At 39.3% G+C, this 16,420-nt stretch overlaps 1 non-coding gene across 1 annotated transcript; it reads left to right on the plus strand.

Annotated features, from left to right (window-relative positions):
* The first annotated feature begins 836 nt into the window (after positions 1-836).
* On the plus strand, positions 837-910 carry Trnan-guu (transfer RNA asparagine (anticodon GUU)). The gene has a single exon. It is a non-coding gene; the product is annotated as a tRNA-Asn (tRNA).
* The last annotated feature ends 15,510 nt before the right edge of the window (positions 911-16,420 follow it).

The following is a 16,420-nucleotide window of genomic DNA, read 5'->3' on the forward strand; positions in this document are numbered from 1 at the left end:
ACTCTGTTGTTCGATCTTGTTGTTGTTCGTCCTGTCCTTCATTGGTCATGTCCGTCCTCTCCTGTTGTGTTGTTGTTCGCGGGCCTCTCCGCGGGTCCTGCCGCACTTTCCGTCATTTCTACCCCACGACCGTCCTGGTCGCAGTTACGCCATCTACAGTCTGCTACACTCCACCACATGTCTGGTTCTACTGTTCCGTGCTCTAATGGGTACAGGATGTCTTTGCTCTAGACGTCCTTGGCCATGCTTTCCACATGTGCTTCTCTGCTCAAAGATATTACGGCTCATCTCTCTGATTTATCGGATGTCCGCAAACAGATCGATGGACTACGCACTCATAACGCAGAATTATGCTCCTGCATTGCTACTGCCTCTGATGAATTGGCTCATGCATGGATTACCTTGCACCTTTCCTGCTGCTGGTTCTGTGCGGACACAGTTGGACCTCCAGAATGCACCCACCCCAAATTCGCGGGATCCTTCACATCATGTGCATGACCAACTATATCCTCACCCACAATTACTTCTCCTTTAAAGGAATCACCTACAAACAAATACGTGGTACAGCTATGGGCACCTGCATGGCACCATCCTATGCTAACCTATTCATGGGCCATCTAGAGAAATCCTTCCTAAACACCCAGAATCTCAAACCCCTCACCTCATTCAGATTCATTGTTGACATCTTTGCTATCTGGATTGAAGGTGAGGACACCTTATTTACATTCCTCCAGAACCTCAACAACTTCTCCCCCATTTGTTTCACCTGGTCCTACTCAATCCAACAAGCCACCTTCCTAGATGTTGACCTTCACCTCAGAGATGGCTACATCAGTACCTCTGTGGCGCAATCGGCTAGCGCGTTCGGCTGTTAACCGAAAGGTTGGTGGTCTGAGCCCACCTGGGGGCAAAATCATTTTAATCGCCACCGAGGTGAGGACATATGTAGACTTTGATAGAGATACACAGCTAGTGTGACGATTTGGCTGTTTGAATGATGCCACAGAGCCATATACACATTCAGCCAAGTGACAGTGGAGGTAAAAACATGGCCCTACGCAGACATTGTACTGTTTTCCTATTTATTCGCATGTGTAACACTGTAGTAGAGCGACACCCACTACAAAACACGTATTACTTACATTTAATTTCAGCGTATACACCGCGAGTGCCATATGACAGGGCCTCTCTCTCGATGTCGATCTGCATTTGGTGTCTATTAAGTGTCGGTCTGCAGTTGGCCGCTGTTGGCCGAGCGACGTGCAGCAATACCTCTACTTTGACAGCTGCCACCCATTCCATACCAAGAAATCCCTTCTGTACAGCCTAGCCACCCGTGGTTGTTTCATCTGCAGTGATGAGCAGTCCCTTTCAAAATATACTGAGGGTCTCACTGAAGCCTTCACTGACCATAATTATCCTCCCATCCTTGTACAAAAACAAATCTCCTGTGCCTTATCTTTCCAGTCTCCCACCACTTCCCAAAGTACCACAGTCCAGCCACAGAGGAGCATTCCCCTTGTAACTCAGTGCCATCTGGGACTGGAGCAACTAAATTACATTCTCTGCCACGGTTTCGATTACCTCTCGTCATGCCCTGAAATGAGAAATGTCCTGCCCACTATCCTTTTCACTCCTCCTACCATGGTATTCTGCTGTCCACCAAACCTACACAATATACTCGTCCATCCTTACACAACCCCCACTCCCAATCCATTATCTCATGGCTCATACCCCTATAATAGACCTAGATGCAAGACCTGTCCCATACATCCTCCTACCACCACCTACTCCAGTCTGGTCACTAACATCACCTATCCCATCAAAGTCAGGGCTACCTGTGAAACCAGTCATGTGATTTACAAGCTAAGCTGCAACCTCTGCGCTGCATTCTATGTAGGCATGACAACCAACAAGCTGTCTGTCTGCATGAACAGCCACTGACAAACTGTGGCCAAGAAACAAGTGGACCACTGTGTTGCTGAACACGCTTCCAAAGATGATATCCCTCATCTTAATGACTGCTTCACAGCCTGTGCCATACGGATCCTTCCCACCAACACCAGCTTTTCTGAATTGCGCAGGTGGGAACTTTCCCTGCAATACATCCCATATTCCTGTAACCCTCCTGGCCTCAACCTTCGTTAGTCACTGTCCTCACCCATCCAGCCCCCTCCCTGTTCCCATTCCATCACTACACAGTCGTCATTTCACCACCACACCCAGTCTTTTAATTTCTTTTATTTCTCTCCTTTCCGCTACTTACACCGTCCCCCCCTCCACACCTTCTCTCCTGCCCTCCATCTTAATTGCAACACTTGATTGTCTGCCACTCCCACCATACTATCCCTCCTCCTCCCTGCCCCAGCCTCCTCCTTACCCCCACCCAGTCGCCACTCACATCATGCACTGGTGCTGCTGTTCGCAGTGTAGTCTCAGCTCTCTGAGACTGCAGATGTGTGTGCAAGTTGCATTTATGTGTGTGTGTGTGTGTGTGTGTGTGTGTGTGTGTGTGTGTGTATGTGTGTCTACTGCTGACAAAGGCCTTAATGGCTGAAAGCTTTAATTGTGTGAATCTTTTTATCGTGACTATCGCGACTCAGCATCTCTGCTATATGGTGAGTAGCAACTTTCCTTCTCTAGTATTGTTACAGGTATACATTTTATTTATATGATGTATGGTTCCATTCTTATCAGAAATATGAGGGCTGTTCAGAAAGTAATGTCCAATCGGGCATCAATTGGAAGTCATAGTGAAAATCCAATAAAGCTTTGCACAGATGTGTTAAGCAGTGTCTCTAGTACACCCATCAATCAGGTCATGTTACTCTTTTCATATCTGAGTGCACAGTGAGCACATAAAGATGCCCAGAAAATAGTGTCTCCTACCAAGTATGTGGGCCTGGTGAGAAATTTTGCATGATGTCATGCAACCCACATAACATAACTGTCATGTATTTACTGCTTTATGACAATTCTTCGCTACACTCTGCAAGGGCAATGAAGATGCTCTTGCAGAGTTTTTATGTGAACTGTTTGATTATCCACAATACAGCCTGTAATTGGCTACCCCTGAGTTTCATCTCTGCTCACATGAACCACTGGCTATGAAGACAACATTTTGGCACAGACAATGAGATGTAGATCACTGTAGAGAACTGGTGGACATCATAGGTGGTTGTCTTCTGTGGTGAGTGTATTGGAAAGGTGGTACAATGCTACAACAAATGTCTAAGTCATATTGGTGACTATGTAGAGAAGTAGGTGGAAGGTGTAGCTAACTGTTGCAAATAAAACGTTTTTGATATGCATGATGGTTTCCATTTTGCAATTGATTGGACCTCACTTTCTGAGGGTTGGACTGGGTTGTTTGGGGAGGAGACCAAACAGCGGGGTCATCGGTCTCATTGGATTAGGGAAGGAAGTCGGCCATGCCCTTTCAAAGGAACCATCCTGGCATTTGCCTGGAGCGATTTAGGGAAATCACGGAAAACCTAAATCAGGATGGCCGGACGCAGGATTGAACTGTCATCCTCCCGAATGCGAGTCCAGTGTGCTAACAACTGCGCCACCTCGCTCGGTCCTCACTTTCTGAACAGCCCTCATATGTTTGACTAACGTGACCAGGAAACAATGTAGAACATATGCATTAAAGTGTTTATTTTAGTGAAACATCTACAATGGAGATGTATTTAGCGTAATAAGAAACTGTTTTTAAATACATTGAAACTAAAGTAAAGCTGTACCGTACCGGATTTATTTCAGTTGAACTGCAGATGTAGCCTGTTACACAAGCCCTTGTGAATTCCATGAAGAAGAAAGTTATTTCACATCTTCTATAATCAAAATGAAACTACTGAAGATATATTTCTAATGGGTTTAATAAAAATACTACCAGTCTCCAGATGACTCAGTGGTAAATGTAATGAACATGAGAACAGCCATCATAATTGAAGTGAGATATATTTGGTTCCTGCTGGAAAGAGTGGTCATTTCAGAGCCTGCTGTAAAACATTCATGGACATATTTTGTATTTCAGGGAGGAGGATTGTAATATTAAGCAATAAACTGAAGACGGGTCAAGTTTTCTGCCATAATTGCTATTCATAAAACCCCAAATATACTGAGGACAATATTCTACTCATAAAGCATTGTATAATGTCTGTATTGGGAGATAACAAGTATTGTTTGTTCCAACTCTTACAAACTTGAATATGTATTGTATTGTATTGTATTTTATTGACCCAGGCAATCATAGTATTGTACAGCTGTACATATGATACTGGATAGGTCAAGAGAGCATATTTACAAGTAATTTTTACAAATTGATTTTTACATTATTTTGTAGTGAGGAAATTATCTATCTTAAACAAAACAGTCAATACAAATCATAGAAATGTATGGTTGTACATATGATATTGGACAGGTCAAGAGAAAATATTTGCAGGTAATTTTTAATAAATTGATTTTAGATTATTTTGTAATGAGGAAATTGTCTATCTTTAACAAAACAGTAAATACAAATGTTGTATAGTAAAATACAAACAGCCAATACAAGTGTAATAGTAAAGTAATCCAGTATATTTCATAGACATGCACGATGTATAATAATCCAGTATATTTCATAGCCATGCACAGTATATAATTTTCAGACCTGACTGAACATTTGTTATAAAATTGTTTACAATTTTAACCTCTTTCAAAAAAATGATCAACTGCATAAAAGCATTGGTCCAAGAGATATTTTTTTAACTTATGTTTGAAGGCTCTTGGGTTCTTTGTTGCTTTGATTTCATTTGGTAAATTATTATCCATTTGTATCCCAACATTTAAAACACTTTTTTGGTAGCAGGTAGTTCTGGACTGAATTGTATGTAGGTCAGATTGCTGCCTTGTTGCATAGTTATGAATATCTCCATTGAATTTTAATGTGCAGTCATTGTTTAACAGGTATGACTTGACAAATGAGACGATATTATAAATGTAAGCAGAGGGCAGTGTCATAATGCCCTTTTTTTTGAAATGTTGTCTGCGTGATTCATTATGTCTTAGGTTACATGTTATGCGTATTGCCTTTTTTTGCATTTTGAAAATATGTTATACTTACACCGGCTTCCATGTTACAACTTCTGTGTTTATGCTCATGACAATAGTAAGGCAATAATGTATTTGTGGCATGAGGATGAAGGAAGGGTCTTATGGATCTAATAACATAGCATCATGTCTCTTCCATACCCTGAATTGCACTAAAAATATTGTTAGTGTAAGAGGTAACAAAAGGAAACTAGTGATTTGGAGTGATAATTACTGTGGACAAAAAAAAACATTTATTTATATGTACAGTAGAGCATCGATTATCCAAACGTTGGTCAACCGAACGACCGCTTAACTGAACTGTGTACTCGCTCTCACCTGTTACTCTCCCACCCTACCGTCCATCATCCCCCTCACTCCCAAACCAAGTTTCCCACAGTAGTCGCTGCACTGGGCCACTACTGGTGGAACATTGCTTCTAATGGGGCCTTCACAAGGTGCTGCTGACCGACCAAGCTGCCAGTCACTGTGTTTCAATGATCAGCACACTTCTGTTGGCTTGGCAGTGGCAGTAGAAGTAGTGGTAGTATCAAAGCTGTTCACAGCAACAGCTGCGCCAGCTTAGAGTTTAGGTGCTCCGTGTAGTTTGAAGGATTGCGTGCCCCCAAGAAGAGCTTCCCACGGTGCAAAAAGTCACCTTCTGTTCTCTGTTACGACCATTTGTGTGCTGCTGCATGAAGAAGTGAACTTGACGATACAAAATGCTTAAATGTAAACGTGTTGTCCTTTCTACATCTACATCCATACTCTGTAAGCCACCTGACGGTGTGTGGCGGAGGGTACCTTCAGTACCTCTATCGGTTCTCCCTTCTATTCCAGTCTCGTATTGTTCGTGGAAAGAAGGATTGTCGGTATGCTTCTGTGTGGGCTCTAATCTCTCTGATTTTATCCTCATGGTCTCATTTTATCCTCACGATCTCTTCGCAAGATTCTATGAGGGACAAGTACGAGATTATTAAAAGGTTAGAAGAAAGTGAATCTGCAACCACTTTATCCAATTTTAATTTTGTATACTGTGTGTATTGTTCATGCAAAATTCGTATGTAATATGTATATATTTTTGTTTAATAAACTGTGCCACATACTATATATTCCTACTGAAGTTGCCTTTGTATGTTACTTTGTAATACTAAAAGAGATGCCTGTTTTTATGAATAAATTTACTGTACAGTACTTCTTTTTGGCAAATAAACATGTACAGTTCGATTATCCGAACAAACCAGTATTCTGAACACCCATGTCCCCCAATTACTTCGGATAATCGACGTTCTACTGTATACATATGTGTTCATAGTGTCTCATGGCCCATTTGATTGTGCAGAGCATAAGTATCTGGTTTTAGGCCACAGTTTCCTCTCTTGTGACCGAACTTTGCCTTACTAGAAAAGGTTAAGAACGTAGTTGTGTTATGTTCTTTATGATTTACAAGAAGTAATTACTTCAGAACACCCTTCTTTACAAATCAACGCCCTCCGAATGGAGGATAAGGGCTTTATTGACTTCCAGGCTGCCGCCGATAAAGTCATCAGCACAACAAAGCTACACATCAGTTTTTCTGCACTTATTAAAATCACCTCAACTGGAATAATGCACACCAAAAGAACATTCAGTGACATTGAACATGGTAAAGTGTAAATACCCTAAATAAAGGCAAAACTACTGTAATTTTCATTCATACACAGTTTTCAGTAGAGCAAAATATTACCTTATCGTCCGCTGAAAAAAGGAAGGACTTGCTTGCTACCTTTTATATCATATCACCTCCAGCGTTTTTTTTACTAATTTGTGTAATGATATTGCAAACTGATGATTTCTTTTTGTATTATTTACATTTATTAATATATTATTATGGTATGATATCTCTGTTGGACGTAGCCCATTCAGCCTGGGCAAGGTAATGTGCAAGGCACATTTTGTGCTCTCAAGTTTTTCATTTTCTTTCTCTGGACAATTAAATGCAATTTTCTGTGGAACTGCAGTACAGTTTATATTTCCTGGGTCATAATAAAATTTTAAAACTATGAAGACATGCTTGCTAATTTCATATTTCATACAACACTGTTATCTTGTTATATCTCGAAACATTACATTTTGTCCTTAGTACTATTAGTATGTTAGGTCCTCATTTATTCTCTCTTTACTTTTCATATTGCTCTCACTATCACAGACAAGTTCAAATATCTCTGCTTTCTCCCCCTCTTCACTACTACCTGACTCCTTACTGCTTTTGCCACCTCTTAAACTGGTATTTGGATCAGAACTATTGTCAATGTCACTACCTTCAAAGGGTTGGCTAATCAGCTCTTCTACTATCACTATTTAGCCATAAAGGAAGCCAGTTAAATTGCATTGCTTTTTACAGTTGTTACACTTTTTCATGATATCCTAACATTTTTTCTCGTAATATTCTGTGGACTCCACAGTTGAAACACTTTTGACCTCATTAATTAATCTGCTCTGTTATTATACCTACTTCTTTAATGTTTTAGGTTTTATGCTACTGGAAATACTTTTACTTACCATATTAAATGATTCATTACTTACCCTATAATGTCTAATTACACTGGTAAGCTCTGAAGCTAAAGTACATTTATTTACAGATGACTCTTTACTATGTCTTGCCCAAGTGTGAACCCCAACTGGAGGGCTTCCAGTTTAAATGATTGAGTCCATAATTACTATCATCCCCCACACTTCTGTCACTGGAATTCCTCCTGCCATTTTTATTTCCATTTCAACTACTGGCCACCTAATTATTCCTTGGGCCTTCACTATTCTTTCCAGAATCTACTCTGTTCACTCTGTTTTCATGGTAATATCATAATCACTCCTCAGGTAATTCTTATCTTTAAAATTTATACTCCTATCTTGTACTGTCGACCTGACCCTTTTTACATTTTCCACATCATACAGAAAATTACTGATATTACTCCTAGGAGCAAGAAAAAGCAGCTCCTTAACCCTCCAAGGAAGTTAATTTTGTAATCTCATACTTATTTATTCACTACCCAGTTCTTTGTCCAAATATTTAAGTTTATTAATCCAAAACTGACAAAAACCTACAATAGTACTTTCCTTGGATCATACCTTGCCACAAAAATCACTTAAAATTCTCTACTGTTCATCTGTAGACCAATAATATTCATTCAAAAATAATTTCTTAAACTCCTACCATGAACTACAAGATTCTGCAACTTCAAATGCACAGCTATGAGAATCTTCTTTAAAAAATCCACTCACAAAACACATTTTCTCTTTATCACTCTTATTTTCAGGCAAATCTTAAATTCTCTAATGGAGTGTACATCACCATATGGTTCAAATTGTTAAATTTGTTATAAATAACAAAACAAGCTCCATTACATGCTGTAGAAACACCATGTTTAACACTTCGTATTTTCTGATTTTATTTTCAATTCTGCTAACATTTAAATTTATAAATAACAAAAGAAGACTCATTAAATGCTGTAGAAACATCTTGTTTAACACTTTGTATTTTCTGACTTTATTTTCAATTACAGTAAATTTAGAATGTGCATCCTCATTAACTTTTTCCATTTTCTTTTCCATAATGGCCACACACTTGCTTTCAGCTGACTTAATTTGATCAATTTGACCACTAAAGTTTGATATCTCATTATCCAACTCTTTATTCTCATTACTCAAATCATTATTTAGTTTATCAATTTTTTCACTAAAAAACTTCGTAACTTTTTCGATGGAGTCATTGTAAAACTGGCTTGGAAATGGACTAAATTCCTTGTTTTGACTTTCCATTTTGAACACTTTTGTGTAACACACCAAGAAAAAATAATACACATGACGTAATTCCTGTCTCTTACTAAGCCACACATACAAAAAATGAAGGTTACAGTATTTATATTTTTTTTGTCCATGATGTCAATGTCTCAAATAATTATTTCCATTAACTTAGTTCATCACATTCCTTGTCCATTTGTCTGTTTAATTTTTGGTCAAAAATATTGTTGGTGTTGTGGATTTTCTAGCGATGTTGATGAGTTTCTGGATGGAAATAACCAACAGTTACAATCAAACACTCTTTATTCTCTTACAATAACCAGAAAATCAGACATATTGAGTGAAAACAAACATAGTCAAAAACAAGATCCAAAGTTCACTTAATCCAAAGATAGAGCACTCTCGTTCTAGAATCATTGGAAATTAGTGGTCACCACAGAGCCCATCCAGTAAGGATGACAGACCAGTCACCCTACACATGTGAACTGGACCAACACAGAAGGTGACAGTGTCGTGGAGCAGCAAAGAGTGGGATGCATATCTTGAGCATCCCGTTGGTGTCGAGTACCACTGTTATTCCAGCTGCATTTGGAATGGAGACTGTGCACGGGATGGTTATATGTGAAGTTGGTGTGTCATTGGATGGAGTGTCCCTCACACAAAGGATGAAGAGTGATCCAACTTGGAGCCATTAGGAAAGCTCATTGGTAGGCACCCAGAACTATTAATGGAAAAGCAAAGGATATCTCATCAATGGTAGTAGTAGGGGGTGCAGTAGGAGAAAGGGAGGGGGATATTGTCTCTCAGGACAAGCACTAGAACACACTGAATGGAACAGCAGGTAACAGCACTTGTGATGATGTAATGTTACATACATTGTGTTTTTGAATCTGAGGCATGGGTAGTATGTACTGGTTCAGGGGTAACTGTGTGATGGTGGGGAACTTGACTCGGGAGTTTGTGGTGGGATGGATTACTTGATCATTGCTGAAGAGAATCAGTCTGATGCTAGCTATTGATGAGGATGTTCATATTATTAGCCATGCATACCAATACCCACTATGGCCCAGAGTAAGTTATCTGTAGTGCTGGTTTGACCATGTTGTTCTGTAACATAATAAACTCTCATGAGTCCAAGGCTGATTGCAAGAAACTGGGGAGGGGGGGGGGGGCAGGTATGTGGTCATGGAGAAAGCATACGGATGGCAGCTATGTGTGCCCAGACATACTCAACAAGAGTGGGGAGATCAGATAGGTCAACGATTGCAGCATCATCAACTAACTCAGCTAGGAGGACTAATGTCTAGCCATAAAGGACCTCTGCAAGTGATGCCTTATAAGCAAGTGATGTCTTATAAGCCACACAAGATTCATAACATTACCCAGGGGAGGGCGTTGATCCACTCACAGCTGTGCCATATAAGGGTTGCTTTCAGAGTCCTGTGCCAACACTCAACGAGCACATTACTCTGAGGGCAGTAAGCTGTAGAGAAAAATTTATCCACATCACAGAACAAGCAGAGTTTGTTAAATAACATTGATTCAAACTGCCCACCCTGATCAGTGGTGATGGATGTAGGACACCTGGATCTAGATATCTTGGATAGCTGCCACCATCAGCAGGCTGTGTCTGTGAAAATTGATAGTTCCCAAAAACTGGTGCAATTTGCCAAAAGTCACAGGGAGTGGTAGACCACAAATGCAGTTGATCCAATCTTGTGAAGAACATATACACTCAGAGGAGACAGTGTACACAAGAAAGGTAACAGAGGTGAGTTGCAGTTATGATTTATCGTGATTGATCTTGATTCTCTTACAAGCCAACAAGCCCTGTACTGTGGCCAGGTGTAGCTTATGTTCCTCATCAGAGGGGGAGAAAATGAGAATGTCATTCAGATATGCATAGCAGTAAGACCACTTAAAGAGTCAATGAAATGTTGCCAAGTTTGAGCCGCATTCTTGAGACTGTAATGCACTTAACAAAATTTGTGAAGGCCAAAGGGGGTGATCAAAGCTGTTTGGGGTATGGAACTCTGTTCCATAGAGTATTTGTAAACATACCTGACAACAGTCCAAAACATTGAAAATGCATGCTCCACTAAATACCTGGCCAAAGTCCTTAACATGTGGGACGGAAGAACTATCTATTACAGTAAATACATTAAGACAATGGTAGTCTCCACAGAGGTCCACTGCACTGTCCTTCTTGCAGACTAAGTGTATGGGTACAGATCAATTACAGTCCAACCGTTGAAAATGCGTACCTGCAGAAGTTCATCCACTGCAGCTTAGCATGACAAATTTATGTTGAGGGAGACATGCTTTATGATGCACTGGGGGCCATCCGTCATGACAATTTTATGTGTTGTCCCATTTGTAATAGTATTCATTTGACCCAATAAACATGACAAGGAGACATTTCGAGCAGGAGTTGGTAGCACACAAGGGTCACTAACCTGAGGTGCTGTTGGTGCAGGGTTGGGTGGCATGCTGGAGCCATAATGGGCACATCACTTCTGTCAAGGTACAGCAGTGTAGACAGTTTGCATACGAAGTGTTGCACATCAACAAGGGTTTGCTCAGCCATTGAGATGGTGTGCTTCAGTTCTGTGTTGCAAGCCCAAAGATCATCGCCCACAGAGTGTGAATGAGTCAGCTGGGATCGCTGCTGCTCCTGCAACAGTGAGAGAGGTAAGTGGAGAGGGGTTCTGCAATGGATTGGCTGCAGTCGGTGAAATTCTGTGAGAAGTAACTGGTGGTTCATGTTGTTGGCCACTAGGTGCCTGCAATTAGTTACACTGCTCAAGCTGAGCCTGTGTCCAACCTCTACCAGCTGATGGAGGAAGTATAAGCTACTGACATCCGCCAACCTCAGTAGCGGATGCTGCACTGCACTCAGTAGCAGATGCTGCACTGCACAAGGAAAGTAGGCGGTGATGTCAAATAATAGCATATGCCTGGTTAGCCAACCATAGTTTATCCTTGCATGATTATGAAGTAGGAGGAAGTAGTTGTACTGGCAGTTTAATTAACCCAATGCCTAGAGCACTAAGTCTGGCATGACCTCTCTCGTGATCTGAGCATGGTGGCATCTTTCATTTCTTTTTGTGCTGCTGCAAGTTTCTCTGGAGATGGATAATGCGCACAGCAAAATACAGGCTGTCTGGGTACGGTCTTGATGTGATGCTGTATAGTGTGACAGCATATTTCCTATGCATTATCTGGGCCTTTCAGTGCAAGAAATTCATTAAATAACTGTGCAGAGATAGTGTCCCTGGAGATGGCACATAGTTCACTGGTCATGCATGCTGTAGTGGAAGGAATGGGTTACTTTTCGCATACCACATGTGTGTGTGGTCTGCATTTGCTAAAGAATGAGACTCTTGGATCCAGTGAACACATCACAGTAATCTTCATGTGGGGCAGAGCAGGCTCCGCGCACTCTTTAAAAACAGACATGGTTGACATGACAGGTAGGAAACTGTTTATGTCAGAACTCACTAAAGAGCTGTTAACACAATCTGGCATCAACTAGAAAAATATTAGGAAGTCAGCTCCTATGACTGGGCTGCTGACATCAAAATGTGGAACTTCCACATCAGTGGAAAGTAGGATAGAAAAGTAATGAAATCTCCCATTCATCGTACATGTTGATGCAGGTATTGTGTGCTACTGTCAATTTATTTTGAGTGGCTGATGATGGTTCAGAGCACCTGTGGCACGAACAAGCACTAATTTCTGCCCTGGAATCTACCAGGAATCTGCATCCAGTAGTGTCTGTAATACACAGCCAGTTAGAATGTCTTAGCACTGCAACTGTACTGTTGTTGTGCTGTACACTGTGCTTGTTTTTGTTGTTGCCAGGGCGGTGTTTATCTGTAGAACGAGCATGGATATCTGCTAACACTCATTGTTCCCATTTGGGTAATCTCATGGCACTGTACATTGATTTGCACTGTGTGCAAACTTTTTGTGGACCGAACACCAACTTGTCTTTTTATGTGAAGCAATTGTACTGTTATCACAGCTTTGTTCTTTGTGCACATGAGGTTTATTTGTAGGTATTGCCCTATGTGTGAACTGCCACTGACTTTTGCTATGTGAGATGCTGGCTAGTAGCAGTTGCAGCATCTTCATCATAAAGTCACACAATGCAGCACTGGTAGCATCTGCTGAGGTTGTCATGCATGTTCTCGGGCTAGGAGCACCTTCATTCTTCAGCATGCATGTTATGGGGATGCTCTCGGAGATGAAGAAATTTGGTCACTAAAATCATTATCTTCTAGGTAACTAGGCATTATGTGTACCTTCTTTGCTAGGTCTGCCAATGGCAGATTAGTATCCACTGCCAATAAGGATCATATTCTTACAGAAATTTTCTTAAGCCATGTCAGACATAATGCAGTTTCTGTCAAGAGATTCTTATGCCCAAACAGATGCAGTTCCCTCAGAATGTCATATGGTTTCAGTTGGACATAAGTTTGGAATGAAAGTAGATTTTTCAAATTTTATGTTGCAAGAAACAGTGTTCACACAAGTATATCATAGCTCAAGTAACATATCATTAATGTTTTTTATGTAATCACTGACAGTACTCACACATATTTGTCGATGTCGCTGTGCACTAGGTGTTTATGAAAAATTACACCATTTGAAGAAACCGCAATTCACTGTTTGTTGATCAGAATGGTGGAAGTTTCACGTCACCAGTGTTTATAGGAACTGAAGTATGTTGCCAGTCCAGATTGCTCTGGAAACTCAATGGTGCATCTGTAGTCTTAGCTGAAATGGTTGGAGTGAAAAACAATGTATTTTCTGGAATGAGATTTTCACTCTGCAGCGGAGTGTGCGCTGATATGAAACTTCCTGGCAGATTAAAACTGTGTGCCCGACCGAGACTCGAACTCGGGACCTTTGCCTATCGCGGGCACTTGGTAGAGCACCTGCCCGCGAAAGGCAAAGGTCCCGAGTTCGAGTCTCGGTCGGGCACACAGTTTTAATCTGCCAGGAAGTTTCAATGTATTTTCTTCTTTATGTGCTGTAATAAGTGGCATTGATGGTTTCCCCATTATTGGTGCCAATGATGATGCTGATTTTGTCATTAAATTTTTTGCATGTTGTAGTTGGTATTTCACCAATATAGGGTTTAAGTTTTACTGTTACTCTAATCACAAATGTAAAACTTAATAGCAATTTATTGAAGATTTGTACAGTTTCAGCAGATTGTTAGTAATCTACAACTTGACAAGACTGTAAGAAAAAGCAAACTGAGAGAAAGATATCACTTCATACAACACCAGTACTGCACTTAGTCGACTGATCAATCTTGCAGTCACCACAGTATTAAACTTATTCTGAATAAATATTCTTAACATAATGTTGTCTTTGCATAATTTATTACATTCTTGTTAGTTGCTGAAACAAATAATTTACATCCGATATTAATAGGAATGGCTACAGAACTGATGTGGATTTCCATGCTTACCTAGTGTAAATTCAGAATACATATATTTGTGTCTGTATTGTTGATATTATGCTTTGTCTGTGCTACTTTTTCCACATATGGTTTTATAAAATCTGCAGCTTTGCTATTCCTACTATAGTAATTGTTATAGTGCACTTTGGCATATACAGTCGAATGACAAAAAAGATGTGTAAATAAGCCGCAAATGTTCTCTCATTCATCCAATATTTCTGCAAGTCATTACAAAGTATACTATTTCCTGTGTGCAGACTTGCACTTCATGAAGCGTGTGCCTAATGTCCTACTCTCCTCTATAAATTTTAATATTTTCTTTATTAAACAGCTTCCAGAACAGTGTTTTAAATATGGCAAATAGTGTAGTAATAGGGCATTAATTCCAGGTATCTTCCATCTACTGAACATACAGGCCATACAGTGTTTTTCCTGGGGCATTTACAAAATATTCCTTCAATTGTGGCTGAATTTTCAAGACCAGGTTGCAGTCTCACCAACCAGTGTGTCTTGTCTCATCCATTATGAATTTGGTCACATCATTTGTTAGGAACTAGAGACAGCAATACAGTAATTGGTGATTTGATGTAAGCATTTTCACCTTTTGATTATTTTGATTTATGGGTTTATCTTTTACCTCCACAAATTGCTGATTAAAACTGCGAATGTCTTCATTTAATTTCACTGTACAAAATCATCAATGTCCACATTTAGCAAAAGGTTGTGCACTATAAAGTGAAAACAACTATATCAATCACAAAAGCAAACCAAAACCATACATTGCTATTTCTGTTATAATTATCCAAATTATCTGCATATATCAAAAGAAATAATAGATGTTCATCAGTACAAAAAAATGTTAATTTTTGTCCAAATTTGTCTAGAAGTGAAAAACCTTACAACTTAACAGTTTTAGACAAGGATAAACAAAGATAAATATTAACAGTATCCAAACTGACTGACATTTTTGGGAAGGTTGCAAACTGCAGATAAGTACATTTTATAGAACAAATATGTAAATTGTGATTTGTGTATCAGTTTATTTCAAGTTCATAAAATACATCAAAATATGTGTCCAAGTTTTGGAAGAAAATCAAATCAATATTGCGTAATATTAATGAAGGACTTGTAGATTTAATATCAGACTTATAATTACATAACAAAATATGTGTAAGAACTTAATTATTGTAGGAAAGCCTTTTGAAGTAGAAAAACCACATTATATGAGTTGCTTAGTTGGGGCAATTTTGTTTCAACACCAGCAGGCTCAAATTTTCAGAGTTAGAGTTGTATGCAGCCATTCCCAGTCAGCTTGTTTTATTAGTAGGGTGGTTGGTGTCGTCCACCCAATACTAGGAATTGTAAAGTTAGGTTTGTGTTTAAAAACAGTTTAAAGAAATAAAATCAGAAATAGTTAAGTACTTTTAGCACAAACAGATACTTTATGGGAGCAGTCTCTACCATACTTGTGAACATACACCTTTTTGTGGGGAATCTGTTGCATGAGACTTTTAACGAAATTGCTATTGTTTTCGTTAAAGAATAATTATTAATTATTATTGCTTTTATTTACTTAATTTGCCTTTCTTTAACTTTCTTCTGTAAGTACGAACTTTGTTGTAGAACCTCTCTCTTATTTACGTGTGGTAATAAAAAAAAATTCACTTTCAAAAGAATTACGTACATTTAAAAATTACGTGAACTCATATTAACTGATTAAGAATATTTAGTTGAGGATTAAATCCTTTACATCATTCGGCCTTGGCACACATTTTCTAAATGCAGTGGATTTTTTGTCAAATATTTACTGAATTCTATCCCGGCGTTAACTATGGAACACAAGATTATCTCTATTAGCAGAAAATGGTTAATTATTGCCAAGCCGACATTTAATTATCACTGATCAAACCTACTTCGCTATACATTTAAGTTATTTGAAAGAACCAAAATTGTTAAATTTCAATGTTAACTAACATTAGCTATCCGCCTACGAATGCACAAACGTATAATTAGTTTAAAATTCATCAGTCTCAGGATCACTGTAAAAGAAGAACAATTTCTTAATTCACTGTTAATTTTTATCTATCTGTT

This window comes from Schistocerca serialis, chromosome 2 (genome assembly GCF_023864345.2).
Source record: "Schistocerca serialis cubense isolate TAMUIC-IGC-003099 chromosome 2, iqSchSeri2.2, whole genome shotgun sequence".
Lineage (NCBI taxonomy): Eukaryota > Metazoa > Arthropoda > Insecta > Orthoptera > Acrididae > Schistocerca > Schistocerca serialis.